The sequence below is a fragment of the Panthera tigris genome, chromosome D3 (assembly GCF_018350195.1).
Source record: "Panthera tigris isolate Pti1 chromosome D3, P.tigris_Pti1_mat1.1, whole genome shotgun sequence".
In the NCBI taxonomy this organism is placed as follows: Eukaryota; Metazoa; Chordata; class Mammalia; order Carnivora; family Felidae; genus Panthera; species Panthera tigris.
Genome location: NC_056671.1, coordinates 54,642,369 through 54,657,751, shown reverse-complemented (window position 1 = coordinate 54,657,751; position 15,383 = coordinate 54,642,369). Strand labels below are relative to the sequence as shown.

The following is a 15,383-nucleotide window of genomic DNA, read 5'->3' as shown; positions in this document are numbered from 1 at the left end:
TAGATAGTCTATATATCATATATTATATATACATATTATAAGATATATGTTATAATATTTAATATATAATATATGATTTAATATAATATATAATATATAAAGTATGTAATATAATATAATATATACATATTATAATATATAATACATGTGATCTATATGTTATATAATAAAGAATAAAAGATTAGAAAAAAGATGGTCTTTGTGAAAGCAACACACAAGGCAGGAGTTATTCTTTCTTCTATCACTGTTGTGGCATTATAAATTTTCTAGGATAATAAAAATTTTGGAACTCGGCTTAAAATGGAAGTCAATATTTGATAAATGCATATTGAGTAAGATTATCTGTTTTTAATGGTTGAGCTTTGTTTGGCAAACTTTTTTTCATTGTTTCTTGAAATAACTTTGAAAATAGTTGTCAGGAATGATTATAATGATTGCATCTTCATGATTTATTTATTCCAAAACTGAAAGTTTGTACCTCTTAATCCCCCTTACCAATTTCACCCATTACCTCACCCACCTCTCCTGTGGCAAGCACCAGTTTGTTCTTTGTATTTGAGAGTCTGGCTTTGTGTTTGTTTTTGTTTCCGTTTGTTCATTTTGTTTTTTAGATCCCACATATAAATAAGTCACAGAGATGAAAGGTACAGCATAGGGAATATAGTCAATAATACTGTAATTACCTTATTTGATGACAGATGGTGACTACACTTACCGTGGTAAGCAATGAGTAATGTATAGAACAGCTGAATCAATATGTTGTTCACCTGAAACTAATATTACATTGTATGTTAATTATACTTCAGTAAAAAAAGAATGATCATAATGATTGCATATTGAAAACTGAAATGTTTTTCCTTGAATATGTGATTGGAATATTGACCTATACTTCATTATAAATATGAATCTTTTCTATGTTTAAGGTAAGATTATGCTACTTCATGAGCAAATGTCATCTGTAGGGTTTTTATAAATATATATAAATGACAATTATTTTGTTTTCTGTTATTAACAATAACTCTAACTTTAATTTTTATAGTCACATTTCATTCAGAAATTTCCCACTGTTCACTATCCTTATCTTGTTACAATCAGTTTTTTTGAGTTTTTACTGTGTTGCACTTTGACTATAAAAACTAAATAAGACAACATCCTTGTCCTCTTACATCTCATAATTCAGTGGGAAAAAAACACGTGCATAATTATTTAAGAAATTCTATAAGTACAATATGTTACTGAAGTAATAATAAAGTACATGGAGGAGTAAGTAAATTTGTTTTGTGGTGAGAAGTAAAAGGAGACATCATATTAGACACCTAAGGAAGGTAGAGTAAAAAAAAAATGTGTAAGGGAATGGCAGCCTGGAAGTATATGGCTTGTTTTGATGACTTATGTTATGGCTAGAATACGGAACGTGTGGTAAAGGGGCAAGGGGTATGAGGAATACACCAAGGAAGATCTTTATTGTCTCATGGACATGTAACTTTTAGACCTTGTGTTAAAATTTGTTGGTATTAACTAAAATATATATAATCAAGTTGGTGAGTACCTTGATGGCACAGAAGATGCTCATTCTTTTGTATCCTAAACAAGTAGCACAGTGACATAAACAATACATACTCTAAAAATTGCTAAACGAATCAATGAATGGCTAAAGTGAAATAAATCAAGCATTATCAACCATCAAAGTAAGAATATCTTAGAAGATAATGCAGTCCAATCTCTTAGACTTTTCCAAATCTTTCCTATATAACACTTAATAAATGATTTTATAGTTTATCCATAATCTCTTTTATTTACATAATGCTTTCTACCTCATAATATAGCTCTGTTCACTGTTGGAAAAACTCAAATTGTTAGAAACATGTCTGCATGATTGCCAAAATATTCTGTGTAGAATCACAGCTTGTTAGTCTGCCTGCCATTTTTGGAATAGAGCCCCTGGGAATGTCTGTTTAGACTTATTTCCCTATCCTTTCCCTCACCCTACCATCTGCAACATTATAGTGAGGGCAGCTATGCTGACAGTAGCCTCATCCTTGGCCATAACAGTGGCCAGGAATGGAGAACAGACTTAAGCTAGCACAATAATAGTACCCTGACCTCCCAGCAACAATTGATAGGCACTTGGCCCAAGTAAGGCTAATTAAAATCCCTCCAAACATAACTGGAATCGAATTTGAGAAAGAGTCAGCTTCACTTTGGTGGCTGAAGTTCTCAGTCACAGTAACAGTAACAGTCTCAGGAAATGTTATCAGAGAAGATTTCTGAAACATGGAAAAGTCAAGTTGTAGAAAGAAAACTAGAAAGAGTATGAAAAGAGTGTTGGAGGCCAAGACAGAATGCTGATGGCATCTGAGTACCTGTATTCCTGCCTATGTTACGGATGGACTGCCGATACTCCCCACTAATTATCCAGTATCTTTTCCATAAATATTTTTTTATGTTGTATTGTTTGCTTTTTGTGGGGTTTTTGTTTTTTGTTTTGCTTAAATTGAGTTTTCTTATATGCAACTAAAGAAGAATTAATATAATTGGCAATCTGGTTTAGACATTTTAGATCTTTAGTCTCAGTCACTACTGAGTTGGTCAGTCCTCTCCTCAGTCAAGATCAAATCTCTGATTACTGACTTTGGCCAGGATGCTGACTCTGATTCCTGTTTGCTTCCTTGTTATGGTTTCCATCTGAAATGTCAGTTATATTATGGGTTTAAAAATTGGAAAAAGCATCCAAATTTTTTTAATGTTTATTTATTTTTAGAGACAGAATGAGAGAGAGAGTGGGCGAGCATGTGCATGCACGGGGGAGGGGCAGAGAGAGAGAGGGAGACAGAATCCAAAGCAGACTCTGCACTTTTGGTGCAAAGCCCGATGGGGGCTCGAACCCATGAACCGTGAGATCATGACCTGAGCCACTGAGGTACCCTTATTTCTTTTTTAACATTTCAGCAATTTACGTAGTATTTCCTGTTGTCAAGCCTTTTAAAATCTTCTTTGTAAAAAGAATGTTGACTTCTAACCATTATTGTGTATATTTAAATTATTATAAAATAAATCAGCTGAATTAAAGATAAATCCAGTAAGAATAAACAAATAAATATGTTTTCCACAATTACTGGAAGGCTATCCATATGTTTGCACTGATTACTGAAAAGAATGTGTGAGGTAATCATGGCTACTAAGATGACTTAAGATACTCTAAAGTTGCTTAATATTTTCATGAGGATATGAAAGAATAGGAAAATAGCACATTAATTTCATAGCCTTATCAAAACCATGAAAATAACATAGATGAAAAGAAACATCTTACAAAGATGAAGTATATAAATATATTTATTAGCTTTTAGAAGAGTATATGGTACAATCATTGGCTTTAAGGCTTTAATTTTTCTGAGTGTTTAGGATGAGTTTCTAAATTGTCTAACTAATGACTTTTGCTATTGTTTGTGGATTTGAGCAGCGGGTGATCCAAACTGATTTATATGCTTATTTCTATTAAAAATAAATATGTTTTCAAATAGGAACACTGAAATAAACTGGGAGAAGATCCTTGTAATGCATTAATAACAAAGGACTATATCTAGAACTATTGAAGGTTAAAAAAAAATAACCTACAACCCAGAATGTACTTTACCATGTGTATACACCAGAGATACTCTAACATAGGACACAAAGATAAGTATGTAAGAAACCTACAGTAGGGGGCGCACTTGGGTGGCTCAGTGGGTTAAGTGTCCAACTTCAGTTCAGGTCATGATCTCAAGGTTTGAATTCAGGTCCCACATTGGGCTTTGTCCAGACAGCATAGAGCCTGCTTGGGATTCTCTCTCTCTCTCTCTCTCTCTCTCTCTCTCTCTCTCTCTCTCTCTCTCTCTCCCCCCCTTCTCTCTCTCTCTCAAAATAAATAAATAAACTTTAAAAACCTTATAGTAGACTAGGTTATAATAGTGAAAATATTTGAAAACAACTGAAATGATCATTAATAGAACAGTGTACTAAAACAGTAGTATTCTATACAGCAGTGAAAAAGAACAAAAGACACCTAGGTATAAAAACATAGATAAATCTCAAAAATTTCCTAACAATAAAAATAAGATGTAGAATGATTTATAGAGTATAATATCATTAATTTAAAGTTGTAAAACTCTGAATAAATATGATACAGTATATTGTTTTGAGATACATAGGTAATAAAAATAAACTGGAGCCATGGGGATTATAATTTTGATGGTTGTAATTTTTGGTGAGGAAGAGGTGAAATGTGACCCCTGAGTAATACAATGAAATTTGAATGATATTGTTAACCACTTATATCTCAGTCCACATTGTAGAATACAAGGTGTTTACTTTTATGTTGCCATGTAATATTTCACATTAAGAATATTTAAGACAAGTACAAATAAAATTATGAGAGGAAATAGGTAAAGTGAGAGGGTTTTCTGTCCAGAAAGAGAAATAGCTCAGAAATCTTGCTTTAGCAATGAGGAAGTAAACAAACTTTGAGGAATATGGTGATTTGCTAAGATGCCAGCCTAATGTGGTGAAACAAAAGCCTTGTGTAATATGCTGGGCAAGTATGGAAACAAGTAAAAATTCTAATCAAAACCTTAATAACAGAACCGATGCCAGAAATCTTGAATAGATGGAGGGGAAGGTGACAGTTCCATGCCAAATCTATAAACTATAAACTGATTGCAGGTATTTCATTCTTTCATACATGTATTTTTCATTCATGCGTTCTTTCATTTTCAACAAGACTGCTGAATCCTCCTATGTGGAAGGCACTGTAGTAGATCTGTGCTGTCCAATATAGTAGCACCTAGCCATATGTGGCTATTTACATTTAAATTAATTAAAATGTAACAAACAGAGAAGCAACTCCTGGGTTATGTAGCCAGATTTCAAACGATTAATAGTGATTCCACATGATCATATGGCTTGGCTAGTATAATGCCTGCCATTTTGGATAGCATGGATTTAGAACATTTTCATCACTGTAGAAACTTCTATTTAATGCTGCTGTTAACCGATGGTAGGAGTACAGCAGTGAACAACACAGATTTTGCCTTCTTTTTTAAATTTTTTAAAAAGATTAATTAATTTATTTTTGAGAGAGAGAGAAAGTACGAGATAGAGAAAGAGAGAGAAAGGGAAAGAGAGAATCCCAAGCAGGCTCTGCACTGTCAGCATGGACAACTCAAACACACGAACCGTGAGATCATGACCTGAGCCAAAGTCGATACTTAACCATCTGAACCACCCAGGTGCCCCCAGATTTTGCCTTCTAACAGAAAAGAGGAAACAAAGGAAGAGATTATAAAAATGTATTATCAGGTTAAATAATAATGAGTCATTAGAAAAAATAAAGCACAGTAAGTGGATATACAGTAAAGGGTATGCTTGATGAAGTGGTTTTCATAAGGAATCATAACTATGGAAAGAAAGGCATTTCTATTTATTGGGAGGGGGTTGAACCAAGAAATGTGTGGCTTCATGAATGCCAAGATAAACAATCGTTTTAAGATGACAGCACAACAGAGAGCTTTAGTAAGATAAGAGTTTTGATTTGTAATCAGAAATAATAAGTCAAGAGGGAGGATATTACGAGCTCTCTAGCACAAGTAGAGGGATAAGACAAACCAGTAGAGGGCTACCCCTACATTGTCAGAACAGAAGGAGGCCATGAAAGCACAGATGTGTTTGGTTTGTAGGTTTGGTGAGAGGATATTAAAATTTAGATCCTATTCCTTCTATTTTCTCTCTGAAGTAGGAGGTGATATCTTTAAAAAGAGAGAGGTTGGAAATAAGAGTTTCAGAATGAGTATGTTTGAAACAACTGATGTCTAAACTTTTTTAGCCCGAAATTAATATTTCTTCTTACCTACTCTCCCATTCTTATGACTCTATTCCTCTTCATAACCCAATTGATAGAATCAAATTCTCTATTCATTTTTCTCTAAGTGGAACCCACTCCAGCTTTGATAACCTAGCTCATTTCAGTCACCACATTTATAATTCTCTCATCCTCTCTTCCAGTAACCTTATATTCTATCTAGTGACACGGCTCATGTCCTATCTTTTCAGGAATCTTTCTTTGGTAGTAGTATACTGATAAATGTTTGACAACCACCTCTCAGAACAAACACAAAAACAAAACCTCATTTCTGGTGTTTGCTGATTCCATGGTATAGATCTTGTCACCATGGTTGATTTTAAGCTACTACAAGTCCCTAACTGGCTTGCAAAAGTATTGAAAATTTAGCAGCCAGATTTCTGGCAAGACCTGTGAAGGACCTGCAATTTTGCTCTATTGGCAAGTTAAGAAGCTAGCCTGCCATGGTGATGAAAACAGCTCGAGGGTTCCAAGCAGTGACCGGGTCCAAGGATTGAATGTTTCGGATAAAAGTTAGCTGAGACACTATATAGACTTTTTGTGGTTGTTAATTTACCCTTTTGCATTAGGATTGGTTCTAGAGTTAATTACTACCTACAGGTACTGTTTCTGGGTCATTCTAAATCATTCCTGACTCTAGGACCTCTGTAGCTCTTCCTGGATAGCGCTTCCCTGAAAGCTTTTGGCACATTCTCTCCATTCATTATAATCAGACATCACTTTCTCAAAAAGGACTTCCCCTTGGAATACTGCTTAAAATAGACATTCTTCCACCCTCACACCTCCTCCAGGGACTGCTCTAGTTGTGTCCTACATGTTGCAGTATGTTTATATTTGTCCAGATTTTTTTCTAAGTTCCATTGTGATGTATTCTTCCATATAGTTCATTTATAATTTATTTCTTAATTTCCACAAGCATGGAGATTTTCTAGGTATCCTATTTTTCTTTCCCTTTATGGTTTTATTTATTTCAAGCCTTTTACTTCAAAATAATTATAAAGTCACAGGAAGTTGCAAGGAAACATACAGGAAGGTTTTGTGCCCGTTTCAGCCATCATCCCCTGGTGTTAACATCATAGGGAACGATAGTACAACATCAAAAGCACAAACTGTAAAGCTCATTGATTCACCAGCAATACCTGCATTTTTTTTCTGTATAGGTATATAACTCTATGAAATTTTATCACATGTGTAGCTTTGTGTAAGCACCACTACAATCAAGATACTTGTGCATCATCACAACATTTCCCTGATCTCCATCCCCAGGCAACTGCTGATCTGTTCTCAATCACTATTACATTATTTAATGGATAGCAATGAAATCCTGCGGGGCACCTAGGTGCCTCAGCCTGTTAAGTGTCTAACTCTTGGTTTTGGCTCAGGTCATGATTTCACAGTTTGTGAGCTCGAGCCCTGCATCAGGCTCTGTGCTGACAGTGAGGAGCCTGCTTGGGATTCTCTCTCTGGCCCTCCCCCACTTGTACTTTCTCTCTCTCAAAAGAAATAAAAAAAAAAAACTTAAAAAATGAAATCCTGCAATATATAACCTTTTGAGGTTGGTTTTTTTTTCAGTCAGCATAACTAATCTGGGGTTCATCCAAATTGTTGCATATATCAATAAAGAGTCTTTTCCTTTTTATTGCAGGGTTATATTCCATGTTATAGATGTACCACAATTTGTTTCACCACTCACCCACTGAAGGACATTTGGGTAGTGTGCAGGCTTTGGCTAGTGTGTTTTTGCTTTTGTTTCCCTTGCCTGAGGAGACCTATCTGGAAAGAAAGTAGTTGCTACAGCCAGTGTCAAAGAAGGTACTGCCTGTGTTCTCCTCTAGGATTTTTATGGTTTCATGTCTCACATTTAGGTCTTTAATCCATTTAGAATTTATTTTTGTGTATGGTATAAGAAAGTGGTTCAGTTTCATTCTTTTGAATGCTGATGTCCAGTAGGTTTTGGCGAGTTTAAACAAAGCTCCCATGAATATTATGCAGAAGTTTCTGAGTGAAAATAAGTTTCATTTCTCTGGGAAATATGTTCAAGAGTACAGTCGCTAGGTTATATTGGAAGGCCCACTTTTAGTTTTAAAAAGAATTGCTGAACTATCTTCCAAAGTTGCTTTCTCGTTTTACATTCTAACCAGCAATGTATGGATGATGCAGTTCTTCCACATCCTTGCCACTACTGGGTGTTAAAACTATTTCTTGTTTTAGCCATTCTGCTAGGTATATAGATATGTCACTGTGGTTTACATTGCACTTCTTATTGCTGGGCAGGGGTGGGGGTTCCAGCTCCCCATTAGGCCTCCACTGACTTTTAGCTGGGAGAGGTAGGAGTGCCTAGCTACTCCTTCCTATATGGGCTCCACCGAACCCATGTAGAGGGTGCAGCCTCACTCCTGCTGGGTTGTGGTGGAAGATGTGATTCACCATTAAGCCTGCGTTGACACTGTCCCAGTCCTTTGTTATTGCTGCTGGGAGGTATGAAGTCCAGGGTCCCCACTCAGTGTTCATTGACAATGAAAGGGGAGAGGCTTGACTCTAACCAGTGGGGGGGGGGGGAAGTCCTATATTCCTACCTGGCTTCCTCTGACATCACCCCAGCAGGAAGATTGGGGTACCTCAAAACCACCTAGCAAGGGTGGCTTCTTACTCAACCTTTGAGGGGCCACAGTTTTGTCTCTGGTGTTTGGCTAGAGTAGAGCGGTTAGTATCTAAATGTTTTCTTTCTTGCTAAGCTCCCTTTTCCCAGTCCCTTTGCTAGAGAGGGCTTCTGTTGGAGATTTATTTGATCTGCACCCACTGGTATTTCTGGGTTGCTGGTTTCTTCAGCTTCAAGTCAAGGATATATAAGACTAAAACAAAATCTTGGAAACTCACCACCTCATTGTTTCTCTGGTTCCAAGGTGCCTATCCAGGCTGTCTACAGTCTCTCCACCTTTCAAAGTCATCTCACGTTTGTTTTAGAGATAACAACTAGAGTTTTTGTTGTACTCAGGAGAGGGAATAGGAATAAGTACATCCACTCCATCTTTCTGGAAGCGAGGTTGAGAGCACTGACTATTATGCTTGCCTCTGTACTTTCCATCTTTTTATTACTGCATGCTTCCTTCAAGATCATTGTTTTTCTGAATCTGTTTTACTAATTCTTCACCTTTGTCATATCTGCTTTTAAGTTTACCAGTGGGTTTAGAATCACAGTTCATAGTTCAAATCTGCAGTTTTCAACTTTCATAATCTTTACTTCTGAAATTTAAAAATTTAATGTTATATTTATAAGCATGTTGATAGTAATTCAGGGATTGAGGGAAGATGGTGGCATAGGAGGACGCTGGGCTCACCGCGCGTCCTGCTGATCACTTAGATTCCACCCATATCTGCCTAAATAACCCAGAAAACCGCCAGAAGACTAGCAGAATGGACTCTCTGGAGCCAAGCATAGACAAGAGGCCCATGGAAGAGCTACGGTAGGAAGGGCGGAGAGGCAGCGCATGCTACACGGACTGGTGGGAGGGAGCGGGGTGGTGGAGGGACAGCCTGCCCGGCAAGGCAGAGCCCCTGAAGTCTGGCTTGCAAAAGTGGAGGGGCCGGACTCTGCAATTTCTGACAGCCAGTGGGACTTAACATCTGGAATGTTAAAAGGCAACAGCTCCGCTCGGAAGGCGAGCGGGAGGGAGAGAGGACACCAGGAGGGAGAGGTGTTGAGCCCTGGAAGACAGAGCTCAGCTCGGTGGGGAACAAAGGTGCTGGCCAGTGCCATCTCCCTCTCACATCCCCCAGCCGAAACCCCAAAGGGAACCAGTTCACCGAACCTGCTTCCACCACACAAACACCCAACGCTGTGCTTCTGTGGATCCAACCCTCCGACGGGTCAGCCTCCCTCCCGGTGCTGCAGGGCCCCTCCCGCAGGGGACCACCAATGGCAAAGAGCTAAGCCTGCCCCTCCAACCCCTGTGCACCTTGCGGATCCACCCCAGCTAATATGCCAGATCCCATTGAAGCAACACCACAAGCCTGGCGGTGTGCAAGTAGCCCAGACAGGGGCCACACCACTCCACAGTGAGTTCTGCCCCTGGGAGAGGGGAAGATAAGGTACACACCAGTCTGACTGTGGCCCCAGCAGTGGGCTGGGGGCAGACATCGGGTCTGACTGCAGCCCCGTCCATCAAAACGAGTTACTCCGGACAGCACAGGGCAAGTGCCCTGCAGTTGGGAGCCACCCCAGGGACTACCCAAAATGACAAAATGGAAGAACTCTCCTCAAAAGAAACTCCAGGAAGTAGCGGCAGCTAACGAATTGATCAAAAACGATTTAAGCAATATAACGGAACAAGAATTTAGAATAATAGTCATAAAATTAATTGCTGGGCTTGAGAAAAAGTATAGAGGACAGCAGAGAATCTATTGCTACAGAGATCAAGGGACTAAGAAATAGTCATGAGGAGCTAAAAAATGCTATAAATGGGGTGCAAAATAAAGTGGAGGTGACCACAGCTCGGATTGAAGAAGCAGAGGAGAGAATAGGTGAATTAGAAGATAAAATTATGGAAAAAGAGGAAGCTGAGAAAAAGATAAAAAAATCCAGGAGTATGAGGGGAGAATTAGAGAACTAGGTGATGCAATCAAACAGAATAATATCCATTTCATAGGAATTCCAGAAGAGGAAGAGAGAGAGAAAGGGGCTGAAGGTGTACTTGAACAAATCATAGTTGAGAACTTCCCTGATCTGGGGAAGGAAAAAAGCGTTGAAATCCAAGAGGCACAGAGAACTCCCTTCAGACGTAACTTGAATCGATCTTCTGTACGATGTATCATAGTGAAACTGGCAAAATACAAGGATAAAGAGAAAATTCTGAAAGCAGCTAGGGATGAACACGCTCTAAGTTATAAAGGGAGACCCATTAGAGTAGTGGCAGACCTATCTACTAAAACTTGGCAGGCCAGAAAGGAATGGCAGGAAATCTTCATTGTGATGAACAGGAAAACCATGCAGCCGAGAATCCTTTATCCAGCAAGTCTGTCATTCAGAATAGAAGGAGAGATAAAGGTCTTCCCAAACAAACAAAAACTGAAGGAATTCATCACCACTAAACCAGCACTACAAGAGATCCTCAGGGGGATTCTGTGAGTGAAATGTTGCAAGGACCACAAAGTACCAGAGACATCACTACAAGCATGAAACCTACAGACATCACAACGACTCTAAACCCATATCTTTCAATAATAACACTGAATGTAAATGGACTAAATGCTCCAACCAAAAGACACACAGTATCAGAATGGATAAAAAACAAGACCCATCTATTTACTGTTTACAAGTGACTCATTTTAGACCTGAGGACACCTTCAGATTGAAAGTAAGGGGACGGAGAACTATGTATCATGCTACTGGAAGTCAAAAGAAAGCTGGAGTAGCCATACTTATATCAGACAAACTAGACTTTAAATTAAAGGCTATAACAAGAGATGAAGAAGGGCATTATATAATAATTAGAGGGTCTATGCATCAGGAAGAGCTAACAATTATAAATGTCTATGTGCTGAATACGGGAGCCCCCAAATATATAAAACAATCACAAACATAAGCAACCTTATGGATAAGAATGTGATAGTTGCAGGGGACTTTAATACTCCACTTACAACAATGCATAGATCATGTAGACACAGGATCAACAAAGAAACAAGGGCCCTGAATGATACATTGGATCAGATGGACTTGACAGATGTATTTAGAACTCTGCATCCCAAAGCAACAGAATATACTTTCTTCTCGAGTGTACATGGAATATTCTCCAAGATAGATCACATACTGGGTCACAAAACAGCTCTTCATAAGTATAAAAGAATTGAGATCACACAGTGCACACTTTCAGACCACAATGCTATGAAACTTGAAGTCAACCACAGGAAAAAGTCTGGAAAACCTCCAAAAGCATGGAGGTTAAAGAACACCCTACTAAAGAATGAATGGGTCAACCAGGCAGTTAGAGAAGAAATTTAAAAATATATGAAAACAAATGAAGATGAAAATACAACAATCCAACCGCTTTGTGATGCAGCAAAGGCAGTCCTGAGAGGAAAATACATTGCGATCCAGGCCTATCTCAAGAAACAAAAATCCCAAATACAGAATCTAACAGCACACCTAAAGAAAATAGAAGCAGAACAGCAAAGACACCCTAAGCCCAGCATAAGAAGAGAAATAATAAATATCAGAGCAGAAATAAACAATATTAATCTAAAAAAAACTGTAGAGCAGATCAATGAAACCAAGAGTTGGTTTTTTGAAAAAATAAACAAAATTGATAAACCTCTAGCCAGGCTTCTCAAAAAGAAAAGGGAGATGACCCAAATAGATAAAATCATGAATGAAAATGGAATTATTACAACCAATCCCCCAGAAATACAAACAATTATCAGGGAATACTATGAAAGATTATATGCCAACAAACTGGACAACCTGGAAGAAATGGACAAATTCCTAAGCACCCAGACACTTACAAAACTCAAACAGGAAGAAATAGAAAACTTGAACAAACCCATAACCAGTGAAGAACTTGAATCAGTTATCAAAAATCTCCCAACAAATAAGAGTCCAAGACCAGATGGCTTCCCAGGCGAATTCTACCAGACATTTAAAGCAGAGATAATACCTCTCCTTCTCAAGTTATTCCAAAAAATAGAAAGGGAAGGAAAACTTCCAGACTTATTCCACGAAGCCAGCATTACTTTGATTTCTAAACCAGACAGAGACCCAGAAAAAAAAGAGAACTACGGGCCAATATCTCTGATGAACATGGATGCAAAAATTCTCAATAAGATACTCAAATCGAATTCAACAACATATAAAAAGAATTATTCACCATGATCAAGTGGGATTCATTCCTGGGCTGCAGGGCTGGTTCAACATTCGCAAATCGATCAACGTGATACATCACATTAGTAAAGAAAAGGTAAGAACCATATGATCCTGTCAATCGATGCAGAAAAAGCATTTGACAAAATTCAGCATCCTTTCTTAATAAAAACCTCGAGAAAGTCAGGATAGGAGGAACATACTTAAACATCATAAAAGCCATTTATGAAAAGCCCACAGCTAATATCATCCTCAATGGGGAAAAACTGAGAGCTTTCTCCCTGAGATCAGGAACATGACAGGGATGTCCACACTCACCACTGTTGTTTAACATAGTGTTGGAAGTTCTAGCATCAGCAATCAGACAACACAAGGAAATCAAAGGCATCAAAATTGGCAAAGATGAAGTCAAGCTTTCACTTTTTGCAGATGACATGATATTAGACATGGAAAACCTGATAGACTCCACCAAAAGTCTGCTAGAACTGACACATGAATTCAGCAAAGTCGCAGGATACAAAATCAATGTACAGAAATCAGTTGCATTCATATACACTAACAATGAAGCAACAGAAAGACAAATAAAGAAACTGATCCCATTCACAATTGTACCAAGAAGCATAAAATACCTAGGAATAAACGTAACCAAAGATGTAAAAGATCTGTATGCTGAAAACTATAGAAAGCTTATGAAGGAAATTGAAGAAGATATAAAGAAATGGAAAAATATTCCGTACTCATGGATTGGAAGAATAAATATTGTTAAAATGTCAATACTACCCAAAGCAATCTACACATTCAATGCAATCCCAATCAAAATTGCACCAGCATTTTTCTTGAAGCTAGAACAAGCAATCCTAAAATTTGTATGGAACCACAAAAGACCCAGAATAGCCAAAGTAATACTGAAGAAGAAGATCAAAGTGGGAGGCATCACAATCCCAGACTTTAGCCTCTACTACAAAGCTGTAATCATCAAGACAGCATGGTATTGGCACAAAAAGACACATAGACCAATGGAATAGAATAGAAATCCCAGAACTAGACTCACAAAGGTATGGCCAGCTAATCTTTGACAAAGCAGGAAAGAATATCCAATGGAAAAAAGACAGTCTCTTTAACAAATGGTGCTGGGAGAACTGGACAGCAACATGCAGAAGAATGAAACTAGACCACTTTCTTACACCATTCACAAAAAAATAAACTTAACATGGATAAAGGACCTGAATGTGGGACAGGAAACCATCAAAACCCTAGAGGAGAAAGCAGGAAAAAACCTCTCTGACCTCAGCCGCAGCAATTTCTTACTTGACACATCCCCAAAGGCAAGGAAATTAAAAGCAAAAATGAACTACTGGGATGTCATGAAGATAAAAAGTTTCTGCACTGCAAAGGAAACAATCAACAAAACTAAAAGGCAACCAACGGAATGGGAAAAGATATTTTCTAATGTCATATCAGACAAAGGACTAGTATCCAAAATCTTTAAAGAACTCACCAAACTCCACACCCGAAAAATAAATAATCCAGTGAAGAAATGGGCAGAAAACATGATTAGACACTTCTCTAAAGAAGACATCCAGATGGCCAACAGGCACATGAAAAGATAGTCAATGTCGCTCCTCATCAGGGAAATACAAATCAAAACCACACTCAGATACCATCTCATGCCAGTCAGAGTGGCCAAAATGAACAAATCAGGAGAAGATAGATGCTGGCGAGGATGTGGAGAAACAGGAACCCTCTTGCACTGTTGGTGGGAATGCAAACTGGTGCAGCCACTCTGGAAAAATTTCCTCAAAAAATTAAAAATAGACCTACCCTATGACCCAGCAAGAGCACTGCGAGGAATTTACCCAACGGATACAGGAGTGCTGATGCATAGGGGCACTTGTACCCCAATGTTTATAGCAGCACTTTCAACAATAGCCAAACTATGGAAAGAGCCTAAATGTCCATCAACTGATGAATGGATAAAGAAATTGTGGTTTATGTACACAATGGAGTACTATGTGGCAATGAGAAAGAATGAAATATGGCTTTTTATAGCAACGTGGATGGAACTGGAGAGTGTTATGCTAAGTGAAGTAAGTCCTACAGAGAAAGACAGATACCATATGTTTTCACTCTTATGTGGATCCTGAGAAACTTAACAGAAGACCAAGGGGGAGGGGAAGGAAAAGAAAAAAAAAGGTTAGAGAAGGAAGGAGCCAAAACATAAGAGACTTTTAAAAACTGAGAACAAACTGAGGGTTGATGGGGGGTAGGACAGGGGGAGGGTGGGTGATGGGTATTGAGGAGGGCACCTGTTGGGATGAGCACTGGGTGTTGTATGGACACCAATTTGACAATAAATTTCATATTAAAAATAAAATAAAAATAAACATGTTAAGCATAGTTAGGTGGTTTATATCTGGTAACCTCACTATCTTGAGTAGCTTTGGGTTAGTTTCTGTTATCTTTCCTTTTCTGATTTCTATTATTCAATCTCTTTGTGTGTGGGGTTACCTTTCACCTTGTTTTGGGCAAGAATCACCTTAATTCACTTTACTTCTGTGATATTCTGGGTTACCTAGATGATCTGTGGTTGGACTTCAGTTTATGGGCAGTCTTTGCATTGCCTTTAGTTCGATTTCA

General features: G+C 38.0%; 1 protein-coding gene across 11 annotated transcripts in view; it reads left to right on the top strand.

Annotated features, from left to right (window-relative positions):
- CCDC178 (coiled-coil domain containing 178) overlaps window positions 1–15,383 on the top strand; it is a 463,104-nt gene that overhangs the window by 10,581 nt on the left and 437,140 nt on the right. The window contains exon 1 of one of the 11 annotated variants that reach the window (XM_042962668.1): window positions 7,539–7,705. The exons of the other annotated variants lie outside the window; for them this stretch is intronic. The gene's annotated coding sequence lies outside the window, so the exon portion shown is untranslated. Of the gene's footprint in view, window positions 1–7,538; window positions 7,706–15,383 lie in introns of those variants that run through there. 11 annotated transcript variants of the gene reach the window in all.